The following is an 18,518-nucleotide window of genomic DNA, read 5'->3' as shown; positions in this document are numbered from 1 at the left end:
CATCGCCACACTCTGCCATGTGCCACTTTCATGTCTCCTCACACTGCTGGTGTGTTCCATTTTTTGTCATAGGGTGCTGGCAGATTACGGGCCTCCCATTGCTGCTGCCAGGCCCGTAATCTGCCATGGGCCCCTGTACCGCCTCTTCATGCTGCTGCCAGGTCCAGAGTGTGTCATGGGTCCCTGTACGGCCTCCCATTGCTGCTGCCAGGAGGCAGCAGGGTCGCAGCAGTGTCAGTGGAGGCAAACGGCCACGGAATAGAGCACCAGCTCCACTGCAGCCTACCACCACGGCCAGTAGTGGTGCCGGTGTGCACGGAGGAAGTAGCAGTCAGCCAGTGAGGAGTAGCGGGGGCAAAGTTTCCTACTCGGCGGTGTGGCAATTTTTCGTCAAGCTGCCCGAGGAAGTAAACGTAGCCGTATGTCGACTATGTGGCCAGAAAGTCAAGCGTGGCCAGGGGGCCCATGTTGGGACTACAGCGTTGCGTCAGCATATGCAGCGTCGCCATTCGGGCCTCCCATTGCTGCTGCCAGGCCTTAATCTGCCATGGGCCCCTGTACCGCCTCCTCATGCTGCTGCCAGGTCCACAGTGTCTCATGGGTCCCTGAACCGCCTCCCATTGCTGCTGTCTCCATCGCCACACTCTGCCATGTGCCACTTTCAGGTCTCCTCACACACTGCTGGTGTGTTCCATTTTTTGTCATAGGGTGCTGGCAGATTACGGGCCTCCCATTGCTGCTGCCAGGCCCCTAATCTGCCATGGGCCCCAGTACCGCCTCCTCATGCTGCTGCCAGGTCCACAGTGTCTCATGGGTCCCTGTACGGCCTCCCATTGCTGCTGTCTCCATCGCCACACTCTGCCATGTGCCACTTTCAGGTCTCCTCACACTGCTGGTGTGTTCCATTTTTTGTCATAGGGTGCTGGCAGATTACGGGCCTCCCATAGCTGCTGCCAGGCCCCTAATCTGCCATGGGCCCCTATACCGCCTCCTCATGCTGCTGCCAGGTCCAGAGTGTCTCATGGGTCCCTGTACGGCCTCCCATTGCTGCTGTCTCCATCGCCACACTCTGCCATGTGCCACTTTCAGGTCTCCTCACACTGCTGGTGTGTTCCATTTTTTGTCATAGGGTGCTGGCAGATTACGGGCCTCCCATAGCTGCTGCCAGGCCCCTAATCTGCCATGGGCCCCTGTACCGCCTCCTCATGCTGCTGCCAGGTCCACAGTGTCTCATGCCATGTGCCACTTTCAGGTCTCCTCACACTGCTGGTGTGTTCCATTTTTTGTCATAGGGTGCTGGCAGATTACGGGCCTCCCATAGCTGCTGCCAGGCCCCTAATCTGCCATGGGCCCCTATACCACCTCCTCATGCTGCTGCCAGGTCCAGAGTCTCTCATGGGTCCCTGTACGGCCTCCCATTGCTGCTGTCTCCATCGCCACACTCTGCCATGTGCCACTTTCAGGTCTCCTCACACTGCTGGTGTGTTACATTTTTTGTCATAGGGTGCTGGCAGATTACGGGTCTCCCATTGCTGCTGCCAGGCCCGTAATCTGCCATGGGCCCCTGTACCACCTCCTCATGCTGCTGCCAGGTCCAGAGTCTCTCATGGGTCCCTGTACGGCCTCCCATTGCTGCTGTCTCCATCGCGACACTCTGCCATGTGCCACTTTCAGGTCTCCTCACACACTGCTGGTGTGTTCCATTTTTTGTCATAGGGTGCTGGCAGATTACGGGCCTCCCATAGCTGCTGCCAGGCCCCTAATCTGCCATGGGCCCCTGTACCGCCTCCTTATGCTGCTGCCAGGTCCACAGTGTCTCATGGGTCCCTGTACGGCCTCCCATTGCTGCTGTCTCCATCGCCACACTCTGCCATATGCCACTTTCAGGTCTCCTCACACACTGCTGGTGTGTTCCATTTTTTGTCATAGGGTGCTGGCAGATTACGGGCCTCCCATTGCTGCTGCCAGGCCCGTAATCTGCCATGGGCCCCAGTACCGCCTCCTCATGCTGCTGCCAGGTCCACAGTCTCTCATGGGTCCCTGTACGGCCTCCCATTGCTGCTGTCTCCATCGCCACACTCTGCCATGTGCCACTTTCATGTCTCCTCACACTGCTGGTGTGTTCCATTTTTTGTCATAGGGTGCTGGCAGATTACGGGCCTCCCATTGCTGCTGCCAGGCCCGTAATCTGCCATGGGCCCCTGTACCGCCTCTTCATGCTGCTGCCAGGTCCAGAGTGTGTCATGGGTCCCTGTACCACCTCCTCATGCTGCTGCCAGGTCCAGAGTCTCTCATGGGTCCCTGTACGGCCTCCCATTGCTGCTGTCTCCATCGCCACACTCTGCCATGTGCCACTTTCAGGTCTCCTCACACTGCTGGTGTGTTACATTTTTTGTCATAGGGTGCTGGCAGATTACGGGTCTCCCATTGCTGCTGCCAGGCCCGTAATCTGCCATGGGCCCCTGTACCACCTCCTCATGCTGCTGCCAGGTCCAGAGTCTCTCATGGGTCCCTGTACGGCCTCCCATTGCTGCTGTCTCCATCGCGACACTCTGCCATGTGCCACTTTCAGGTCTCCTCACACACTGCTGGTGTGTTCCATTTTTTGTCATAGGGTGCTGGCAGATTACGGGCCTCCCATAGCTGCTGCCAGGCCCCTAATCTGCCATGGGCCCCTGTACCGCCTCCTCATGCTGCTGCCAGGTCCAGAGTCTCTCATGGGTCCCTGTACGGCCTCCCATTGCTGCTGTCTCCATCGCCACACTCTGCCATGTGCCACTTTCATGTCTCCTCACACTGCTGGTGTGTTCCATTTTTTGTCATAGGGTGCTGGCAGATTACGGGCCTCCCATTGCTGCTGCCAGGCCCGTAATCTGCCATGGGCCCCTGTACCGCCTCTTCATGCTGCTGCCAGGTCCAGAGTGTGTCATGGGTCCCTGTACGGCCTCCCATTGCTGCTGCCAGGAGGCAGCAGGGTCGCAGCAGTGTCAGTGGAGGCAAACGGCCACGGAATAGAGCACCAGCTCCACTGCAGCCTACCACCACGGCCAGTAGTGGTGCCGGTGTGCACGGAGGAAGTAGCAGTCAGCCAGTGAGGAGTAGCGGGGGCAAAGTTTCCTACTCGGCGGTGTGGCAATTTTTCGTCAAGCCGCCCGAGGAAGTAAACGTAGCCGTATGTCGACTATGTGGCCAGAAAGTCAAGCGTGGCCAGGGGGCCCATGTTGGGACTACAGCGTTGCGTCAGCATATGCAGCGTCGCCATTCGGGCCTCCCATTGCTGCTGCCAGGCCTTAATCTGCCATGGGCCCCTGTACCGCCTCCTCATGCTGCTGCCAGGTCCACAGTGTCTCATGGGTCCCTGAACCGCCTCCCATTGCTGCTGTCTCCATCGCCACACTCTGCCATGTGCCACTTTCAGGTCTCCTCACACACTGCTGGTGTGTTCCATTTTTTGTCATAGGGTGCTGGCAGATTACGGGCCTCCCATTGCTGCTGCCAGGCCTGTAATCTGCCATGGGCCCCAGTACCGCCTCCTCATGCTGCTGCCAGGTCCACAGTCTCTCATGGGTCCCTGTACGGCCTCCCATTGCTGCTGTCTCCATCGCCACACTCTGCCACGTGCCACTTTCAGGTCTCCTCACACTGCTGGTGTGTTCCATTTTTTGTCATAGGGTGCTGGCAGATTACGGGCCTCCCATAGCTGCTGCCAGGCCCCTAATCTGCCATGGGCCCCTGTACCGCCTCCTTATGCTGCTGCCAGGTCCACAGTGTCTCATGGGTCCCTGTACGGCCTCCCATTGCTGCTGTCTCCATCGCCACACTCTGCCATGTGCCACTTTCAGGTCTCCTCACACACTGCTGGTGTGTTCCATTTTTTGTCATAGGGTGCTGGCAGATTACGGGCCTCCCATTGCTGCTGCCAGGCCCGTAATCTGCCATGGGCCCCAGTACCGCCTCCTCATGCTGCTGCCAGGTCCACAGTCTCTCATGGGTCCCTGTACGGCCTCCCATTGCTGCTGTCTCCATCGCCACACTCTGCCATGTGCCACTTTCATGTCTCCTCACACTGCTGGTGTGTTCCATTTTTTGTCATAGGGTGCTGGCAGATTACGGGCCTCCCATTGCTGCTGCCAGGCCCGTAATCTGCCATGGGCCCCTGTACCGCCTCTTCATGCTGCTGCCAGGTCCAGAGTGTGTCATGGGTCCCTGTACGGCCTCCCATTGCTGCTGCCAGGAGGCAGCAGGGTCGCAGCAGTGTCAGTGGAGGCAAACGGCCACGGAGTAGAGCACCAACTCCACTGCAGCCTACCACCACGGCCAGTAGTGGTGCCGGTGTGCACGGAGGAAGTAGCAGTCAGCCAGTGAGGAGTAGCGGGGGCAAAGTTTCCTACTCGGCGGTGTGGCAATTTTTCGTCAAGCCGCCCGAGGAAGTAAACGTAGCCGTATGTCGACTATGTGGCCAGAAAGTCAAGCGTGGCCAGGGGGCCCATGTTGGGACTACAGCGTTGCGTCAGCATATGCAGCGTCGCCATTCGGGCCTCCCATTGCTGCTGCCAGGCCTTAATCTGCCATGGGCCCCTGTACCGCCTCCTCATGCTGCTGCCAGGTCCACAGTGTCTCATGGGTCCCTGAACCGCCTCCCATTGCTGCTGTCTCCATCGCCACACTCTGCCATGTGCCACTTTCAGGTCTCCTCACACACTGCTGGTGTGTTCCATTTTTTGTCATAGGGTGCTGGCAGATTACGGGCCTCCCATAGCTGCTGCCAGGCCCCTAATCTGCCATGGGCCCCTGTACCGCCTCCTTATGCTGCTGCCAGGTCCACAGTGTCTCATGGGTCCCTGTACGGCCTCCCATTGCTGCTGTCTCCATCGCCACACTCTGCCATGTGCCACTTTCAGGTCTCCTCACACACTGCTGGTGTGTTCCATTTTTTGTCATAGGGTGCTGGCAGATTACGGGCCTCCCATTGCTGCTGCCAGGCCCGTAATCTGCCATGGGCCCCAGTACCGCCTCCTCATGCTGCTGCCAGGTCCACAGTCTCTCATGGGTCCCTGTACGGCCTCCCATTGCTGCTGTCTCCATCGCCACACTCTGCCATGTGCCACTTTCATGTCTCCTCACACTGCTGGTGTGTTCCATTTTTTGTCATAGGGTGCTGGCAGATTACGGGCCTCCCATTGCTGCTGCCAGGCCCGTAATCTGCCATGGGCCCCTGTACCGCCTCTTCATGCTGCTGCCAGGTCCAGAGTGTGTCATGGGTCCCTGTACGGCCTCCCATTGCTGCTGCCAGGAGGCAGCAGGGTCGCAGCAGTGTCAGTGGAGGCAAACGGCCACGGAGTAGAGCACCAGCTCCACTGCAGCCTACCACCACGGCCAGTAGTGGTGCCGGTGTGCACGGAGGAAGTAGCAGTCAGCCAGTGAGGAGTAGCGGGGGCAAAGTTTCCTACTCGGCGGTGTGGCAATTTTTCGTCAAGCCGCCCGAGGAAGTAAACGTAGCCGTATGTCGACTATGTGGCCAGAAAGTCAAGCGTGGCCAGGGGGCCCATGTTGGGACTACAGCGTTGCGTCAGCATATGCAGCGTCGCCATTCGGGCCTCCCATTGCTGCTGCCAGGCCTTAATCTGCCATGGGCCCCTGTACCGCCTCCTCATGCTGCTGCCAGGTCCACAGTGTCTCATGGGTCCCTGAACCGCCTCCCATTGCTGCTGTCTCCATCGCCACACTCTGCCATGTGCCACTTTCAGGTCTCCTCACACACTGCTGGTGTGTTCCATTTTTTGTCATAGGGTGCTGGCAGATTACGGGCCTCCCATTGCTGCTGCCAGGCCCCTAATCTGCCATGGGCCCCAGTACCGCCTCCTCATGCTGCTGCCAGGTCCACAGTCTCTCATGGGTCCCTGTACGGCCTCCCATTGCTGCTGTCTCCATCGCCACACTCTGCCATGTGCCACTTTCAGGTCTCCTCACACTGCTGGTGTGTTCCATTTTTTGTCATAGGGTGCTGGCAGATTACGGGCCTCCCATAGCTGCTGCCAGGCCCCTAATCTGCCATGGGCCCCTATACCGCCTCCTCATGCTGCTGCCAGGTCCACAGTGTCTCATGGGTCCCTGTACGGCCTCCCATTGCTGCTGTCTCCATCGCCACACTCTGCCATGTGCCACTTTCAGGTCTCCTCACACACTGCTGGTGTGTTCCATTTTTTGTCATAGGGTGCTGGCAGATTACAGGCCTCCCATTGCTGCTGCCAGGCCCCTTATCTGCCATGGGCCCCTGTACCGCCTCCTCATGCTGCTGCCAGGTCCAGAGTCTCTCATGGGTCCCTGTACGGCCTCCCATTGCTGCTGTCTCCATCGCCACACTCTGCCATTTGCCACTTTCAGGTCTCCTCACACACTGCTGGTGTGTTCCATTTTTTGTCATAAGGTGCTGGCAGATTACGGGCCTCCCATTGCTGCTGCCAGGCTCGTAATCTGCCATGGGCCCCCGTACCGACTCCTCATGCTGCTGCCAGGCCCGTAATCTGTCATGGGCCCCTGTTGTCGCTTGTTGGCATATTCCGCTCGTTCAGATGATCCTTCTCCTGCTACTCCTCTTCACGGATTCCGTCAGCAGTCTTTCTTGGAATCCGTTTCCAAGAGACAACAGTTTGCGAGCACGCACCCGACGGTGCAGAAGCTGAACGTCCTCCTGTCCAAGTTGCTGCTGCCAGGCTCGTAATCTGTCATGCGCCCCTGTACCGCCTCCTCATGCTGCTGCCAGGTCCAGAGTGTGTCATGGGTCCCTGTACGGCCTCCCATTGCTGCTGCCAGGCCCGTAATCTGCCATGGGCCCCCGTACCAACTCCTCATGCTGCTGCCAGGCCCGTAATCTGTCATGGGCCCCTGTACCGCCTCCTCATGCTGCTGCCAGGTCCAGAGTGTGTCATGGGTCCCTGTACGGCCTCCCATTGCTGCTGTCTCCATCGCCACACTGTGGCTCCACACTCTGGTTTTGGCCCGTGACTGCCCAAATGAGTGAAGTGTGCGGTGATTCTAAGATCGACGGCACTCATCTGCATGTCATACTGACTGTCAGTATTATTTCTCTTCCCCAGCAGACTCCAAGGGCATTTAAATTAAAGGTACAGTGTTCTGCACTAATATAAAGGCTCTCTGAAGCCTAGAAACACCCTTTTATAAGTTAAATTCGCAGCGAATATATTCGACTTGAATCGAAATTTTTCCACGAATTCGCCGAATCAGTCGAATCGAATTTTTGAATACTTCGCTCATCTCTAATTCTAAGCCATGAGAGGACATTCTTCTGTGATCTTTTATTCCTTTTTAAAAATGTGTTGTATCATCATTGGGGTTTAGGATGAAGAACTGAAAGACATCAAAGTTGAGGTCAAAGAAGAAGAAGAGACATTGGTGAGTGGAGATCAGTCTATGGAGGTGAGAGGTCCTCTGTATTCCTCAGGTTCCACCCAAGATCATCACAACTATACAAAGAATGATCAGGTAGATGGGGCTGAGTAAAAAAAAAATATTAAAAGTAGTCCTTCTTCCTTGTACTCTCTTTATCCTAAATACAAATGTATTCTATCATCTTTGGGGTTTAGGATGAAGAACTGAAAGACGTCAAAGTTGAGGATAAAAAGGAAGAAGAAGAGATGTTGGTGAGTGAAGATCAGCAATCTATGGAGGGCAGAGGTCTTTTCTACTCCCGGGTTTTCGTGCAGGAAGATCATATCTATACGGAGAATGATCAGGTAGATAGATCAAAATAATTCTGAGAGGACATTCTTTATTGTTATCTCTTGTTCATATATAAAACAATTTCTTCTGTCATCTTTGGGGTTTAGGATGAAGAACTGAAAGACATCAAAGTTGTGGTTAAAGAGGAAGAAGAGACGTCGGTGAGTGGAGATCAGCAGTTTATGAAGTAGGGTTGTCCTCTGTCTTCCTGAGATTCCACCCAGGAAACATCACAACTATAGAGAGAATGATTGGGTTGATGGGACTGGGCAAAAATTATTCCATGAGAGGACATTCTTCTATGTAGTCTCTTATAATTGGCAGCAGTGCTTACTGATGTCATATTCTATCATCTCTGGAATTTAGGATGAAGATCTGAAAGACATCAAAGTTGAGGATAAAGAGGAAGAAGAAGAGAGGTTGGTGAGTGGAGATCAGCAGTCTATGGAGGAGGGGGAGATGATTACGGAAAGTAAACCGGAGGAACCTTCTCTACATATGGAGACAAGTAAGTCATACATTAAACACTAAATGAAGAAACAGTTCATATTGTAATTTACATCTGATGGTAGTAGACAGTATGTTGTCATGTCTCCAAGAAATGAGGCAGAGGAAGATCCATCTCCATTCTTACAGTTCCAATGTTATCAACAGCGATGAGCCGAACTGCCCTGAGTTGGGTTTGGCGGGAGCTCGTCATGCTTCCGAGAAGTTGTGATGCTGACCCCGAAGAGCATTAATATCAATGGCATTCAACTCTGTCAGATGTTCAATGGCCATTTTCTAGGGTAATAGGCAAGGCCTTTAACCACTTCTTGACCGCGCTACAGCCGAATGATGGCTACAAAGTGTTCATCCAGTTCTGGGAGGGCGTCGCATGACATCCTCCCGGAACGTGCATCCCTGCGGCACGCAGCTGGTGCTCTCTGTGATAGCTTATCCTTTGGAGACATCTGATCACATGGCACTGTAAAAGGCCAATCAGAGTGGCCTTTTGTCACGTGATTAGTTGTGTCCAATCACAGCTGATCACCATATAAATACACTTGCTGGGTATCGCCACTACTTTCCTTGTGCTGTCACAGAGTGAGGAAAGTCCTGCTGATAACCAGCAACTGTCAAAGGAGACATCAGGGCACTGATGGGCAGCCCCAACAGTGCTGCCCATCAGTGCCCAACAGTGCTGCCCATCAGTGCCCAACAGTGCTGCTCATCAGTGCTCAACAGTGCTGCTGATCAGTGCCCAACAGTGCTGCTCATCAGTGCCTATCAGTACTGCCCATCAGTGCTCAACTGTGCTGCTCATCAGTGCCCAACAGTGCTGCTCATCAGTGTCCAACAGTGCTGCTCATCAGTGCCTATCAGTACTGCCCATCAGTGCTCAACTGTGCTGCCCAACAGTGCTGCTCATCAGTGCCCATCAGTGTTGCCCATCAGTGCCCAACAGTGCTAATCATCAGTGCCCAACAATAATCCTCATCAGTACCCAACAGTGCTGCTCATCAGTGCCCAGCAGTGCTGCCCATCAGTGCTGCTCATCAGTGCTCAACAGTGCTGCTCATCAGTGCCTATCAGTACTGCCCATCAGTGCTCAACTGTGCTGCCCATCAGTGCTGCTCATCAGTGCCCAACAGTGCTGCTCATCAGTGTCCAACAGTGCTGCTCATCAGTGCCTATCAGTACTGCCCATCAGTGCTCAACTGTGCTGCCCAACAGTGTTGCCCATCAGTGCCCATCAGTGTTGCCCATCAGTGCCCAACAGTGCTAATCATCAGTGCCCAACAATACTCCTCATCAGTACCCAACAGTGCTGCTCATCAGTGCCCAGCAGTGCTGCCAATCTTTGCCCCTGTCAGTGCTATCAGTCAGTGCTGCCAGTTAGTGGCCCGGGCAGGAAGGGGGTAAAAGTGCCCGGTAGACGAGGGGTTAAAATTTATCTTTTTTTTTTTTTTTTTTTGTAAATGTAATTTTTTGCTTTAGCACACTTTACAGCAAAAATGAAAACCCTTAATCCAAGCATGCAACCTAGCTGGCCGGGGGGAGGTGGATGATGGGCGTGCACTCACATCCTGCTGCTGAACAATGCTAGGTCACATGCCGTCAACATGGAGGAGGAGGGGGGGGTGCTTTGCCAGGGCCCTCCCCCAGGCAGAACACCTTGTTCCAATAGCCCATGTTAATAAGGACAAGGGCCTTACCCTGGTCTGGTGATTGTGGGGGGCCTGTGGATCGGGGGGCTTAGCCCCAATATAAATAACTAAAGCTCAAAGTGAACACTAAGCTTATCGCTCATCATCAGCGTAGAAGTCTTGTTTCCCGGTGTAGTTTGGGTGTGTTGCAGGGGCAGACTGACAACTCATGGGGCCCCCGGGCAATAGGGGATCATGGGGCCCCTGTGTCCTTGCCCAAACTCAAAAAAGCCTATGAAAAAGGTACCAGGGGCATCTCATGGGGCCCCCTACTGACCCTGGGCCCTCGGGCAGTTTCCAAATGGTCAGTCCGCCCCTGATTGCACCCAATTCCATGCCGGAGCTCTGAGGAACCTCTTAGTGCCAGACTGACATATATGACTCTGGAATGTAAGGCTAGAAAGATATATTTATTTAAAAATTGTTTTCTTACAGACGGACGCTTTGTTCTGAAGACCTCAGAGGGAGGTCCAATTTTATCTCCAGGTTTCAAGGCAGAAGATAGTGACGTCACACAATGTTCTCCAGGAGAAGATCCCATTACTCCGCCTACACATCACAGACCATCCCATCTGGAGGGATCAATGGATCCTTCTAATCCTGAGCAATCTTCTGATCGATCCCATACTATGACTTCAGATGTCCATCTAAGATCAATGGATCCTTCTAATCCTGAGGAGTCATCTGATAGATCCCATACTATGACTTCAGATGTCCATCTAAGATCAATGGATCCTTCTAATCCTGAGGAATCGTCTGATAGATCCCATACTATGACTTCAGGTGTCCATCTAAGATCAATGGATCCTTCTAATCCCAAGGAATCTTCTAACAAATCCCATACTATGCCTTCAGATATCCAACCGAGATCTCACGGTGCGGATCAATCAACACATCCATCCAATCCCAAGGAGTCTTCTTTATGTGGTGGAGGCCACACAGAAGAGAGTTCATTGTCATCTCTAGATTGTGAGAAATGTTACACTAATAAAAGGGGACCACCTAAACAGCAGAGAAGTCAAACAAGCGTGCGTCCTTTTCCATGCTCAGAGTGTGGAAAATGTTTTACTGACATAGGAACACTTCATAGACACCAGAGAATTCACACGGGTGAGCGTCCTTTTTCATGTTCAGAGTGTGGGAATTGTTTCACTCAGAAATCAAACCTTGTTAAACACCAGAGAATCCACACCGGTGAGCGTCCTTTTTCATGTTCAGAGTGCGGGAAATGTTTCACTATGAAACAATACCTCCTTGAACACCAGAAAAAAATTCACACGGGTGAACGTCCTTTTTCTTGTTCAGAGTGCGGGAAAAGTTTCACTATGAAACAATACCTTCTTATACACCAGAGAACTCACACAGGTGAGCGTCCTTTCTCATGTTCAGAGTGCGGGAAAAGTTTCATTTTGAAACAAAAGCTTCTTGTGCACCAGAGGATTCACACAGGCGAACGTCCTTATTCTTGTTCAGAGTGTGAGAAATGTTTCACTACGAAAAGAGACTTTGTTCATCACCAGAGAATTCACACAGGCGAGCGTCCTTTTTCATGTGCGGAGTGTGGGAAAAGTTTCACTTCCAAACAAAAACTTTTTGTGCACCAGAGAATTCACACAGTTGAGCGTCTGTTCTCATGTTCGGAGTGCGGGAAGTGTTTCACTACAAAAAGATACCTCGTTAAGCACCAGGGAATTCACACTGGCGAACGTCCTTTTTCATGTTCAGAGTGCGGGAAATGTTTTGCTGTGAAAAGAAGCCTTCTCAAACACCAGAGAAGTCACCTAGGTGAGCATCTTTCTGAAGCTCAGAGTGTGGGAAATGGTTTACAGTCCCAAGAATTGGAATTTGCCACCAGAGAATTTAGGTGAACTGATGCTGGTGGTAACACTGGTGGCATTTAACAGATGGAGCAATACAATACATATACATATATATACAACTGTAGTATACAGAAAAAAGTATTATTTAAAGGGGAACATCCTGGCACAAGTTACATTTTAGTTTCAAGTGGAGTGTTGTCAGGTTGGCCCCCCAGTCTTAGTCCGTAGGGTTCAATATTTAGTTGGCCCTGCCCTTTCCACGCACATGACCTTTAATGGCCTCCCAGTCTTAGTCCGTAGGGTTCAATATTGAGTTGGCCCCGCCCCTTTCCATGCACATGACCTTTAATGGCCTCCCAGTCTTAGTCTATAGGGTTCAATATTGAGTTGGCCCCGCCCTTTGCAGCTATAACAGCTTCAACTCTTCTGGGAAGGTTTAGGAGGGTGTCTATGGGAAGTAATTTTTTTTTTGCACTTTGTATCATTTTTTGATTTATTTACAATATTCATATTTTTATTTGACATTATTGATGCCTTAGCGCTGCACTTTTTCTTTTCACTTCATATTGCACATAATTTACTTTGATTTTATAAAATAAACCAGAAAGCTTTGTCGCTATACAATTGCAAAATTCTGTTATGAGTCCTTTTCTTATGGGGGGAGGGGCCATAATCAAAATTCGTATTCAAATAGCAAAGTGACCCACTGAACGATCGGCTCAGAAACACAGAGCAGGCTCCTCCCCCCCCCCCTTCCTTCCTGAAGAGAACATTGAAGGTATATCGTGTTTAGTCTCTATAGAATGGTAATTTCATGTGGAAGACTAATATTATTATTATACAGTATTTATATAGCGCTAAAAGGTTTGCTCAGCGCTGTACATGTGTAGTGGGGGACAGAACATGAGACAATACTAGATTGTAATCTCCTAGATTGTAAGCTCGAAAGAGCAGGGCCCTCAATCCCCTCATGTTTTGTATTGTATTGTTATTGTTCTGTCACATGTTCTGTCCCCCTTTGTAATGTACAGTGCTGAGCGAACTATCGGCGCTTTATAAATACTGTATAATAATAATAATAATAATACAGTAACAAAACAAAACACGAGGGATTCAAGGGCCCTGCTCTTTCGAGCTTACAAACTAATAAGTGGGTTACTTGGCTGTACAATCAAATTTTGACCACATTTTTTTTCCTTTTAACAAAAGATCCAAATTTTCACAATGAGGTCTGGTGGTGTCCCACGATGAAACGATTTTGGAACTCAGCAGTGCATTGTGATACCGCACACGTAGTAAAATACTTCTCTCTAACCAAGCTGCTCTCAATCCTTTCAGCAGAGAGGAACCCTTGAAATAACTTTCTGGTCTCACTGAACCCCCTGCTAAAAATGAATAGATCTAAAGCTCATGATACGTTCCTGTGATGGTCGGTGGGAAGAACCCCTAGAAACCTCTGGAAGATCCCTAGGATTCTATTGAACCCTGGTTGAGAACGAATGATCCTTACACTTGTGGTCATTGGGAAGAACTGCCTCCTTACAGATAATTCAAAAAGATCAATGGTGTCAGTGGGAACTTATCCAAGAGGCAGATATTTCTCATAACTCAAGGAACCCCTATCAACCGCTGGAAGGACCCTAGGATTCCATGGAATCCTGGCTGAGGAAGAATGCTCCTTACACTTGTGGTCATTGGACCTCCTTACAGATAGCTAAAAAGATCAATGGTGTCAGTGGGAACTTATCTGAGAGGCAGAACTTCTCATAACTCAAGGAACCCCTAGCAACCTCTGAAGGAACCCTAGGGGGTTCCATGGAACTCTGATTGAGGAAGAATGCTCCTTACTCTTGTGGTCATTGGGAAGTGGCTAAAAAGATCAATGTTGTCAGTGGGAACATATCCAAGAGGCAGAAATTTCTCATAACTAAAGGAACCCCTAGAAACCTTTAGAAGAACCCTAGGATTCCATGGAACTCTGGTTGAGAAAGAATGTTCCTTACACTTGTGGTCATTGGGAAGAATTAACCTTACAGATACCTAAAAAGAGAGAATCTAGAGTGCATGATTGGTGAAGAGCTGCCATAGAAAGCAGTGTGCACAATGGGGGGAACACTACCAGAGAATGTAGAAGACTCCGTCAGAGACTGGATCCGATACACATCCTTCCTTGGTACGTTCATTCCTGGTGGTCGATCCACCGGCAGTGAAAGTTCCAATCTGTGGTCTAAATCTGAGCTGGTCAGGGCTGAGAACTCCGATCTGGGCTCTACTCTATACCACTGAGCACTTACCCCGCTGCTGCCCCTCCCCACCAAGCCCACCAGCCGCCCTCAGGCCCCACTGCCGCCAATCTCCTCCACCCACCCCACCCAGTCTCCATCGCTGCCACTCTCCGCCAAGCCCACCAGCCCCCCTCGGGCCCCCGCTGCCGCCACTCTCCGCCACCCACTCCCTCCCACTCTCCATCGCTGCCACTCTCCGCCAAGCCCACCAGCCGTCCTCGGGCCCTCCTGCCACCACTCTCTGTCACGATCGCACGGTCGCCGCCACCAACATGCGACAATCGCACGACCGCGACTAACAGTTATACGTCCCGCCCGCGGCGTCAGACCCCAGACCTTCTCACCAAACTCGTGACCGAAGGACCAGCCGATCTAAAACCGTGGTGTGACGCGCGTAACAAGGCCACACTCAGCTGCACAGCGATTGTCCAGCTAATGGGCCACAATCGGTGCCTGCAGCCTGAATGCGCTTGTTACTGGGTCGGGTTAATTACGCAACTAACACTTTCAAACTGCCACCACCGTCTTTGGTACAGAGAAGATGGAAACTCTGTAAGAAATACACTATAATGATTGAAAAGTAGTCACCTGTCCAATATGGTCAACTACTGGCCAATTGGGTAGGGAGTAAACAAACACAGTAGCGTCTCTTCAAAAGGCAGGAATTCGTGAATTGCAAGTAAGCGGTTGACCCCCCACCATCTGTCACTCAGGAAGGGAGGAGGTAGGGAGTGAATGGTCAAGGTATACCTCAAATAAAAAGAAAAGGAAAAGGGGAACTCCGTGTCCAACTCTGATGAGCAAGTTTGCTACACCTCCCCCTCAGGTTGTTGCCAGGGAGGGAACTACAAGTTCCCTCCTGACGCAACTGACCTCTGTCCAGAGGTTCCTCTTGGGTCGTCCTGGTACCGCTGTACTGCGGGAGAACCGAATTCTGTCTGAACAGGAAGCCGTTCTCCCCAGCAACACTATTGGGCCGACCAAGTGAGTGGTCACGGGTGGGTACCAGTCGGCTGTGGCTATCCGAATCCCGTGGCAGCTGCCGGGGTGCCCACCTGTTCACAAAACACTCAGGGGTGTAATTTGCTAACATATTAATATGTAGCTTCTTGTCGAGGTAGAGAAGAAGATTTCCCTCTCCTACCTTCTTCCTCAGGCTTAGGACTACATCTGGCCTGAAGGTAGTAGCGCCTGTGGGCACCGGAACCGGATAGGCGAATTCTGGACCTCGCCTCCCAGTGGTGTCCACAGGTACCTTCATCCAAGATGGACATTCCTCGTTACCTGCTAGCATCCAGGACACCAGTTCCTCCAGTTTCCTGTCCGCTAGGTCAGTCACAGGTCCAGCTGAGCCATGATCATCGCATCCAGGCGTCTTACCGTAGCCAGCTGTACCCGCGACTGACGTAACCTGCTTTTTGGCCTGGGGAGCAGACCAGGCCTCAACTGCCTCAGTCTCCCCACGCCCAGACCTCTGGGGGTCTCTTCTTACTGGTGGGTTCCTAAACTGAACCACTGACATGCCCCTCTGACAGTTACCCTTCTCAACTGTCAGACTGGGCACGGGCGGTTGGTTCCGGACTAGTGAGAGGGGCCCAAGTTGCTCTTCCCAGACAGAGCCGAACACTGCCAGGCCCCTCAAGTGGGCAACTGCACCCAGTTCCACTGCGCATTGCGGGCCATTCCTGACTGCTGGAGAGTAGTGAATTCAGGCAAGCCACATGGGGTAGTGAAGGCTGGCTCGTCTTGAGCTTGCTGGGTTAGAGATGGTGGCCCATACTCCTTGCTCAGGTCCATGATGGCAAAACAGTAGGCACCTTCCGGATGCTCCATTACCTCATGGCTCCTGGGCATGGGGTGGGCCACAACCACAGGACTGGCGTTCAGTTTTCCAAGGTCCTCAGAAAGCCTGGTCATCGTATCCTGCTTGAGGACTGTGACCACCAGGGATGCCCAGACTCTAGCTGACCCCTGGATTCCTGATTGTACCATTCCCTTGGTCTCTGGGGCCCAGTCAGCTTCTGAATCGTCTGCACCATCTGAATCTAGACACCATCTATCAGAGGCCTGGCCAGCAGCTCCGGAACCCGAGTGCCAAGGAAGGGTGATTGGGTCTGGGCCCTGCAGCTCTCTCTCTGTAACCCAAGCATCAACCCCCTTCCACTCGTAATCCAGGCATGATGCCCCTGCCTATGACATCTGTCTGTCTGCCTGTGAATACACCTTGACAAGTGAGATTAACTGACAGGTTTTCAGGCTTCCACCCCCCTGGGGTTAGGCCATTCATCCTGTCAGGCTTTTGTTTACCCTTCCCAGCAAGGGGGCTCAGCCCTGGCCACAAGCTGAAATCTCCATATGAATGACTTTCCAGGGCTGTCTTCCCTGTGGGACTACAAATCTCAGTTAGCTTACCTCTGAAGGTGCTTTGGGACTCACTTTTCAGGGCTGCCTGAAGTGTGGAACTACAAGTTCCAGCCATCTGTTGTGTACCCCCCTTAGCAGGGCAACTCACAGCTAGCGGACTTCCGAAGTTCCTTTGAGAATCGCTTTCCAGTGCTGCCTCAGGCGTGGAACTACAAGTCCCAGTGGCTACCTAGTCCTATGCAAGGCCAGCGGCTGGGCACTTATCAAGGCACAATCTTTTGAGCCTGGGCAAGGGACAGGCCTATCCAGACCATCCCCTTGCTCAGCCCCCAGAGACCGTACCTCTGCCCCCTTCACAGCACTGTGGGTGACCCCCAACAGTGGAAATACATCATTTGTCTCATCATGAATATCACAATCATTGTTAGCATTACCAACCATACCATCAACAATACTGACATTATCAATGACATTACTGACATTACCATCAATGTTACTGACATTATTAAGGACATTACTGACTTTGCTATCAATGTTACTGACATTATTAATATCACCCTCCATTGTCATCACAACGATTATCAACAGTCACGTTCATAATATCAATGACGCATGAGTTAAATACCTCCCCAGGCAAGGGGATTTCTTCTTGTTCTCCTGCTAATGGAGAATCCTGTAGCCCCACACCATTCCCAGCCCCCTCCCTCTGTCCATCCAGCGGTGGCCCAGACATTACCCCAATATCTGCCCACAGTACCTTGGCTTGTCCAGAGAGTTCCAGGGGGGCCTTCCAGGTATTCTCGGCAGGGGCATAATATGAAACAAGAGTGCCTGGGTCAGCACCCAACAAAACAGGTGTGGGCAGTTCATCTGAGACCCCCACCTCTCTCATCCCCCTCCCCGCACCCCAATCTAGGAATACCTTTGCACAGGGTATGCGTGAACGGGTCCACCCAACTCCTGTGAGGGTCAGGAACTTCCCTGGGATGAGGTTCTGTGGCTCAATCAGTTCTGGCCGGATCAAGGTGACTTCTGCCCCAGTGTCCCGGAAACCAGTTGCAGACCGGTTGCCCACGGTAACGGGCTGCAAGTTGGCGGGGGTTACCCGCATCTTCCTGCGAACGAACAGCACAGAAGAAGAGTTGCTGGCCGGCTGGCCAGATAATTTCGTCTGCTTCTGCTCAGGACACTGCGTCCTGAGATGTCCGGCTTTCCCACAGGTGAAACATCTGCGGGTGTCAGGCAGGAAGGGCTTGGCTCTAAGCGCTGCAGGGTTGGGCGGAGGTGAAGCTTGACTCACCGAAGTAGGAGAGGTTACTAGGGACGATTTCCCCCCTTTCCAGCTGCTTGGAGGAGCCTTGCGAGGTTCAGGCACTCACGTGTGGACAAAGGTATCTGCCAGGTCTGCTGCAGCTTTAGCAGATGCTGGCTCCCTCTCCAAGACGAACTGTCTGACGTCTGCTGGGCAAATGTGCAGGAGTTGATCTCGGATCATGAGATCCTCCAAAGATTCATAGGAGTCAGCTTTCAGTCCCTTAGTCCACTGTCGGAATGTGGTGCGTAAGCGACTTGCCACATCCGTGTAAGAGTCCCCAGGTCCCTTCTGCATGGACCTGAACCGCTTGCGGTACACTTCCGGGGTCATCTGGTACTTCCGGATGATGGCATCTTTTAAAAGTTCATAATCATCATCTTGCCCCTCTGGCAATTCAACAAACGCGTCCAGGGCCTTGCCTCGTAGCCCTGGTGTCAGGTACCGAACCCATTGAGCACATGGTACTGACGGCACGTTTTTTCAAAGGACAGCAAGTAGGTGTCAATGTCACTGTCCTTTTCCATCACGTGAAACTTGGCTGCGCCCATGGAAAGAGTGGCGTCCCTGTGATCTAGGGACCCGAGGTTCTGACCCGGTCGCTGCTGGAGCCTTGCCATCTCCATCTCGTGCCGACGATCAGCTTCCCTCTGAGCTTGGCGTTCCTCTCTCTCAGCCCGGCGTTCTCTGTCAGCCACTGCTTGGCGCTCCATGAATCGCAGGTATGCCTCCAGATCTGTCTCCATGAGGCGTTTCAGGGCTTCCTGCATCTGAGGAGAGTCTCTGCTGGTTCCAGGCACCACGGTGC

At 52.4% G+C, this 18,518-nt stretch overlaps 1 pseudogene across 1 annotated transcript in view; it reads left to right on the top strand.

The window, feature by feature from the left end:
- Nucleotides 1-12,381, top strand: part of LOC149440498 (uncharacterized) — a 33,537-nt pseudogene extending 21,156 nt beyond the window's left edge. The window contains exon 8 of the transcript XR_016307614.1: nucleotides 10,940-12,381. The product of XR_016307614.1 is annotated as an uncharacterized LOC149440498 (transcript). The remainder of the gene's footprint in view (nucleotides 1-10,939) is intronic.
- Nucleotides 12,382-18,518: the final 6,137 nt, after the last annotated feature.

Source organism: Staurois parvus, unplaced genomic scaffold (assembly GCF_062004578.1).
Source record: "Staurois parvus isolate SC_StPar_1 unplaced genomic scaffold, SC_StPar_1.0 ptg001079l, whole genome shotgun sequence".
NCBI classification, from domain to species: domain Eukaryota; kingdom Metazoa; phylum Chordata; class Amphibia; order Anura; family Ranidae; genus Staurois; species Staurois parvus.
Note: the sequence above shows the minus strand (reverse complement) of the source record. Positions and strands in the feature narration are given on the sequence as shown.